Raw genomic sequence first — 8460 nt, forward strand, 5'->3', positions numbered from 1 at the left:
TCCGGTTGTTGGTTGGACATCCGTGGAAGAGTGGTTCAGCATTTGAGTGCTCTTGCTGATGAAGAAGGCTCCCAAGCTTATCCCCGAGCTTGAGCTTCAAGAATGGGAAGCTTCAAGTGAAGCTTTCATGGCTGCCCACAAAGCTCCCATGCATGCTGAGCTCAATGGCTTCATCTGGGCAAGAGGAATCCTTCACAGGCTGAAGGGGTTGTGCGGTTGAACTCTCCAGGTCAAAGAAAGTTTCAGTTAGGAGAATCCATGGCTGCTCCAAACTATTTCAAACAGTCCTAGCTGCTATCCACCATGGGAGTTGATTCCCGAGAGCAAAGGTGCCAAAGGGGAAAGGCCGAAGTGCTGGAGCAGTGTCCTAGAGTGGTAGGGAGGGGAGAGCAGCAAGAGGAGAAGTGGCAGGAGGGCTGGGGAGGAGCAAGACAGCCAGTGCAAAATGCGTCAAAAATTGCGGGGCTGTCCTGTAGGCCTCCTGGACAGCAAATCCCCCCAGTCCACCCCTTAATCAGGAGCTTGGGAGGTCAGGAAAGAGGTCTTGAGGCTGGTTGATGTCGGGGAGCACCCTCAGGTCAGATTTCTTGGGATTTCTTTAGGATGGCAGCCATGGCAGCTTGCAGGAGGAGAGAGAGAAAGAGGATTGAGGCAAAAAGTAACTGAGGTTTTTCCCTCTTCCAACTCCTGGGACTCTAAACTTGGCCTAGAACCCTTAAAATTTGCATGAAAAGAAGTGACCACCTGCTATTTTACCCGTTTTACCTCCAGATATGTCTAAGTCTCCAGCCATAGCTCCTGCTTGCTCCAAAAAACTGAAGTTAACTGCAGTCCTTCTAACTATACCTGTACATGTAAGCTGAGTAACTAGGGTTTTTGAGATTTGAAAAGGGAGAAAGGGGAAAGAGGAAAAGGACCAAAGCTTGAAGCTCTGATACCACTTGTAATGAAAGAAGCTGAGAGGAGAGAGAAAGAGAGCTGAGGAGAGAGAAAGAGAACAAGGAGAAGAAGAAAGAAGACTAGAAGAGGAGAGAGAAAAAGAGAAAAGAGGAGAGAAGGGAGAAGGAAGCCATGGAAGCTGGAGATAAAGGTGAAGAGTGTGATCTTGATAATAACTGGTTGCCCTGATACCACTTGTAATGAAAGAAGCTGAGAGGAGAGAGAAGGAGAGATGAGGAGAGAGAAAGAGAACAAGAAGAAGAAGAAAGAAGACTAGAAGAGGAGAGAGAAAGAGAGAAAAGAGGAGAGAACGGAAAAGGAAGCCATGGAAGCTGGAGATGAAGGTGAAGAGTGTGAACTTGATAATAACTAGTTGCCCTAATCTGGAGCTCTTACACCTTATATACCCTGGTCAGTGTGACTAGGTGTCTGAACCCTAGTCTGTGTGTATCCCACTTGTTACAATTCCTTGTGCTAGAATCGACTTCTGGGCATCGGGGTGGCTCACCAGGTTTGCATGGTTCTAGCTGGATCCAGTGCAATTCTTCAAAAAATTTAGAAAAGTCTGACTTGGCCCAACTCGTCCGAATTGTAGGGGCCGAGTGGTGGACTCGGATGGGCCGAGGGCCGAATAGGAACAGTGGCTGAATTAGTGGCTCGGATGGCCGAATGGACGTGGCTGAGGGCCGAGTCAGGTTAGTGGACCGAGTCAATTGTTTGAACGGGCCGAGTCAAAAAGGGTCGATTTGGTTTGGGTCGGATCAAGTTGGCCAAGGGCCCGAATATTAAGTTGGTCCAAATGGTTGACTCAAATGGGCTGAGCGATGAGTGTCCGAATCAAGAGGACCGAGTGGGGGGCGTCCGAGTCAAGTGGGCTGAGGGCCGATTCTGGGACTTGGCCCCCACAATCGCCATCACTCGAACGGGCCGAGCGCGACGTATTTTTCGTTGGACTCCATAAAATTCATCGAGATGAGCGATCGAGGCCTTCCTACTGATTGAGCACCTCCAAATCCTAGCTACTCATGTAGGGGAAGGTGTGAAATTACTTGTGGTAAGCAAAGAACTCCTCAATGGCAAGATCGAAGCAGGTCCACACAACGAAGCTCTCTCTCCCTCTCTCCAGTTCTTTTGAAACCCTGCAATGCAAAATGTGGTCTTCCTCGCCACTTCTAGCCCCTTATCACCCTGCCCAGGCCTATATTCACCTTAGTCTTGCTCCCCTTGCCACTATTTAACCCGAAATTTCATTTTTTGCCCTTCTTTTCCCTATTTCAGCTTGTTATACAACAACAGAAAACCCAACTACGTGCTCCAATGTTTTGCTCCTATCCTACCTAAATGCAAGAAAAAATCATAATGGAAATACCTACACTACTCCAACATGCTTTTCCAAGTCCAAAAACCAAAAAGCTACTTGCTACGGAGATCAAATACCTCTTCAAACTCCTTCACTTCTTACCTATCTACCTCAAGCATCGATTCAGGGAAAACCCTACTTCAATGCTTGATTCAAAGCGCATAAGCGCTCAAGGCTTGAATCAGTTGGTCCCAACAATGGAACCAAAATGTAGAGGAAGCTCATGCTCAACCACCAAGACCCACCGACCGCTTATTGCTTCAAGCGTTCCAAGCCAAGCACTAATGGCTACCTCTCACATAGCCAACGCGCCATCTATCTCGACGGGTGTAGTGAGCTTACCTCCATGACCGATTGAGTTACCTCCTCTCCTGAGCACTCCGGTAGCTCCACGATCCAAGTGTAAGCTTCAAGCAAGCTCCATCCTCAAGCTCCATGCTCCAGGCTCCATTGCCGCGAGTAAGACAAGACAAAACAAGAAAAGAGAAGAAGAGAGGAGAAGAAGGAGAGCTTCTCCACCATGGTCGCTCACCCTCACACACTCACTCCCTAACTCAAGCACAAACTCAAGCAAGCAAGAACAAGAAGAAGAAGAAGAGGAGAGCTACTTTTGGCCACACACAAGAATGAGCTTCTCGTTCACTTTTCAACTTTATATACAAAACCCTAAATCCCTTTTGGGGAGTCATCCCCTTTATCCCCTTTTTTACATGGCCGGGCTCTTTTTCCCATTGTCCTCATATCTTCCTAGCTTCTTTCCTACTGCCCATCTACCTTTACAAATTGCACGAATGAGAGCCCGGCACGCTTAAAATAAATCATGGTGCGCCCTGCGCTTTTTCTCGTGTGCTTTTTTCCTTGATTTAGGACTTTTCTGCACTTCTTGTGTTTCCAAATTCTTCTTGGCGCGCCTTCGTCTTCTACTTTAGATTTTTTGGTTTTTCCACCTTGTTCGTTTGAGGGTTAATAGATATGTTATCCAAGTATGGTATGACAGTATGTAAGCCTCTTTGAGTACCATTGGAGCAAAATGTGAAGTTGGCTGTCGACATTGGGGATGAGATAGAAGACCCTATTATGTTCAGGAGGATAGTAGGGAGTCTGATTTACATGACTATCACAAGGCCAAATTTGAGCTATGTTGTTGGCCTTGTCAGTCAGTTTATGCAAATGCCTAGAAAGCCTCATTTGGATTCAGTTTGACGCACATTGAGGTATGTGAAGTCCACTTTACATTATGGACTTTTTTATGAGGTAGGTAAGGATGTACAAGTGTTTGGATACATATATGCAGATTGGGTTGGTAGCATGTCAGACAAAAGATCTACCAGTGGATTCATGTTTTCCATTGGTAGTGCAATGATTACATGGAGTAGCAAAAAGCAACCTACAGTTGATTTGTCGAATATAGAGGCTGAGCATAGAGGTGATGCTATGGCAGCATATGAGGTGGTATGGCTGCAAAAGTTATTAGGTGATTTGGATGTACATGGAGATGGTCCAATTGTCATTCACTATGACAACATGAGCAGCATATAGCTAGCTAGAAACCCAGTGTTCCATGCAAGGACAAAACACATTGAGGTGCACTACCACTTTGTCAGAGAGAAGGTACTTGTACGAGAGATTGACTTGGTATATGTTAGCCCATAGGATCAGATAGTTGACATTTTGACAATTGCATTGGAGGGTGTAGAGAAGCTTCAAAAGTTTCGAAGCTTACTTGGAGTTACAGAGATAGAGTTGAGCTTGAGGGGGAGTGTTGAGATGGCAAGCTTAACATGTGCAGACATTGATGATGGACCGCCTAGCTAGAAGGTTCTACATGTCTACACTTAGCACGTCAGTAGTCATTATGATTCTCACATGGCCACTAACTTATCACTTATTATTTTTAGTTTGTTACACCTACCTATAGCTAGTATAGATATAGCACCAATCGACTAGTATAGTTAGTTATGCACTGTTTGACTTAGTAGGCCACTTTCCTTTATGTTGTATCTTATCTATACTTTGTGTACATTGTATTGTGTGTGGAAGAAAAAAAAAACTAGCAAGAAAACGCTTTGGCCTCCGTCTCTCTTCTTCTGTTCTTCAGTGACCTCTCTCTTGTGTATACAATGTGTGTTTGGCGCAACAACTCAAGCAAGTCCCCCCACCATGTGATTCTTAACATTGGCGTGCTTTATTCTCTTTATCCCAAGTGGCATAGATTCTATGATCCATTGTCCCAACACCAATGCTCTAATAGATTATAAACTATACTTATTCCGACCGCAGGAAATTTGACCCTCCTTTAATGCATTCTTCAAGAGCTTCACCAATTGCCTTGAACCCGCCTTCATAACTACTTATATAACTACCTTTGACTCTTGTTCAAGTTACTGTTGCAAGCCCCAACGTTATATGACAATGGAGGAGCACCACTATTTTTTTAACCTCAATGTGAGAATAGATAGAGTTGTTATGATTCAAGTATACTATGCACTGCACTTTTTTCTTTATATTGTGTAGCATTACTAGAATACATGGAGAACAACTACCTTGCCTATTTACCTAAAGTCCTTCATTCAACTACAAAAAGTGGCAAATAACTATTTGCTCAGCAAGGGATGCCTCACTCAATCCACGCATCCTTTTCCTAAGGATTCAAAAAATAAAAAAATAAAAAGAGAGCAAGTGCTCCACACATCTTTTTCCTAAGTTATAGCTAGGGGTTCTCAAGTTAGGTGCATTCATTAGCCTCAATCGATTGGCCCTATTTCTAACCTCCTAACTCTTTTCTCCATATCATAACCTCAAGGCACAACAAAGCCAAGACATCCTAGTCTTGCTTGGATAACCTATCATCCTATGATTATTAACACATAATATAAAATTGCACTAATTGGATCCTTGAGTATGGAACAATAATCCAAGTTCACTTGGAGTTCAACCCATCTCCTAGTTACAATTGCACAAGCACCTTGCACCACACAGTAAGGTAAACATCCCCCCCCAAGGAGAGCACACTGATTCCAAGTTTATTGAAGACCAAACATTTTAGAGGGGGGTTAATGTTAACCTCATTTTTGGAGCAAGAGAAAGAAGAAAAGAAGCACGAGAATTTCAAGGATAAATTTTGAAAACACATGTAAAGAATCTTCACTGAATTGAGATACTTGTAATTTTTCAAAGGATATTATGTTTCACTTGTAAACCAAGAGCCGGGATCATTCTCATGCAAATTATATCATTCTTAGTTTTAGGATAAAGTCCAAGATTAAGCCTCTAAATATATGCATGAAATACAATAACTAGTTGAGAAACTAAGAAAGAGGTAGTTCCTACCTTGGGGGGGCGGGGGGGGCAAAGTTTGAGTCATGTATAAAAGGTTGAAATTTGAATAGTTGTGTGTGCCCACTTTGAGAGCTCTTCTTCTTCATTCTCTCTTATTCATTGGAGAATCTTGAAAGAGCTAGAAAGTATTTGTGTGGGGGGGAGATTGAGGACCATTGGAGAAGCTCTTCTCTAACTCTCGTGCTATTCTCTTATTCTTCTCTTTCTTTGCAATCAATTGGAGTATACATGGACCAAGGGGGAGCAATGGAGTAACGAGTTTGGAGGTATAACACTTGGATCATAGAGCCATTTGCAAACACATTGAGTGAGGAGGATTGTAACAAGATAGGTATGTGGATAATCTCTCTACAACTCGAATCTATTATTGCATTTGTCTTCTTCATGGATCAATGTTTTGGCTACTAGATTGGATAGAGAAGTGTCTGTCACACTAGGTGAGGGATAGTGCAACCAACATGGTTGAAGCTCTTGATGCCATTCTCTTTCAAGTACTCCCAACAAAACCATTAGATTTGAACTATCCTCCTCACTTATTACAAAATTTCTTTACCTTCGTATTTCGTTCTCTACAATCTTATGCCATTATTGGAACTTATCAAAATCCTTGATAGCTTATCTTGAAGTAAATACACCCACATCTTTCTATTTTAGTCATCCATAGGTAGCATAAATAGAAGATTCTCCCAAAGCTTGGGTAGTCATCTAACCATACAGTCGAATATGCACCACCTCTAGAGGATTCTGTGCCGTCTATTGCTCTATTTTGGAAATACTTTCTTTCTTGCTTGCCCGTCAAACAAGCTTTGCAATTTGTAGCATAGTTGCAACCATTCAATCATTTGCATTTCTTTGAGCATAGCAATGCCAATGTAACTAAATCGCTCACACCAAAGCTTACTAGTACCCTCCTCAATGGTAGTTGTAGGAGTTGTCAGCTCATATAGATTGTCTTGCATCACTCCTTTGTTGGCTAGAAATATTTCCCCAAATCTTTGGTAGTCATCTTACCACATAGGTCAACATGCACCATCTCAAGAGGATTCTTTGCTCAATACGATTGCTTTATTTTGAATATGACTATCTTTGTTGCTCTATTTTAAATATGCACCATCTTTAGAGGATTCTTTTCCCAATTGCTACTCTATTTTAAATATGAATTTCTTTGTTGTTTACCAATCAAACAATTTTCACAACTTGTTGCATTTCACTAAAGATAAGTGTGCAACCATTCTACTTGTTTGAATTTCTTGTAGAAGAGCAAAGTAAATGTAGGTAAATTTCTCATATCAAAGCTTATTAGTACCCTCTCCAACGTTGGGTGTAGGGGTGGTTGTGAGGTCACATAAGTTGCCCTACATCACTTCTTTGTCGGCCGGCCACATGGCCCAACCCCATTAAGAATCTCTATCCCCTCATTGTTGAAGAAAATTTTGCAATTGAGACTATAGATAGTAGGTTCTTGATTTGAGGCACATAGAACACATTCAAAAGCTTCTTAGTCTCTCCACTTAAAGATGGAACAATAGGTATTCCTTCAACTTCCCATTTTCCAATTATCCCAATGATGGGTTCTCTTAAAGCCTTAGAGAAGCCTACCACTTTTACTTATTGGTCATGTGATGGGAAGCTCCACTATCTAGCACTTGAGATTAAGCCACCTTTGAATTCTAGGGTAATGTAAAATCCTCCTCAATTATTGAGTGTAACTCAACAACCCATTCACTTTTCCTTTCATGAGAGTGCATAAACAAATTTGCATGGGCTACAAGGGCACAACCACATCATTACTTCCTTCACTATCACTACCACTAGTTGACATCAGTCCTGGTATTTTCTATTACTTGTACTAAAGATATGACAAGCACTTGAGGCTTTGATACCATGAAAGGAAACATGGCACACACAAAGATAATAGCAACACAAGTACAAGAGAGAACATGAAAGAATAGAATTTGTTGTTATACCAAGCTAATGCAATTGACGAGGTTGGATGGATAGTGAGTGTGCAAGGTGCAAGTGCTCAATAGACATGATATGTTGGATGGTTGCATTCATTGTGTATATATAATGCTCCACATTGAGACTAGTCATAGAGGCATGTAAGCGACTCACCTTGACCTACCACCCATGCAGTCGAATCGATCCACCAACCTCCACCCATGCATATGCTATATGATAATCCAAGGAATATTACCTTTATTGTTGAGCTAAGGGCTCTCATCCCCAAACCCCCACCAACAAGGCTAGCGTCAAACCCCATTCATAAAAGTGCACCTGATAACTCAATGTAAAGTACATTGACATACCCAGTAGTGTCTAAATGGGGAACCCCACCAATGACACCCACCCTAGATTCTCCTCACTTGGATACAATATTGGACACTTAAAGCACAAGTGAGTAAGAGGTGGGCATTTAAGTTACCTCCAATAATGATACAGTATTGTACTTCAAATGTTATGAAAGATTACTCTAACTATCCTTGAAGAGAAGGTTTCAATTGCAAACATGTAGGGAGGTCTATGAGAAGTCTTTGTCTCAAGCTCTAAATTCAATACATGAAAAATTAAGGTGATTAGAATAAATTGCAAGGATTCAATACTTGAGTCCCTACAATAAAGTAAAGACCTTGGACAAGTGCTCATGTACCTTAGTATTCCATAGGGGTTGTAGGTATTTTGGCAAATAAAAAATATTAGTGTCTAATGAAAAGATTTGCATATGGGGCTAATGGTAAGAAGCATGCTAGATTCTCTCTTTTAAGGCAAGTACTTCAATGCCTCCTTGTTTGTCTTGCTCAATAAAAATTGCAACACTCTTC

This window comes from Lygodium microphyllum, chromosome 4 (genome assembly GCF_053477565.2).
Source record: "Lygodium microphyllum isolate KBCC chromosome 4, Lygodium_microphyllum_v1.1.10, whole genome shotgun sequence".
Classification (NCBI taxonomy): Eukaryota; Viridiplantae; Streptophyta; class Polypodiopsida; order Schizaeales; family Lygodiaceae; genus Lygodium; species Lygodium microphyllum.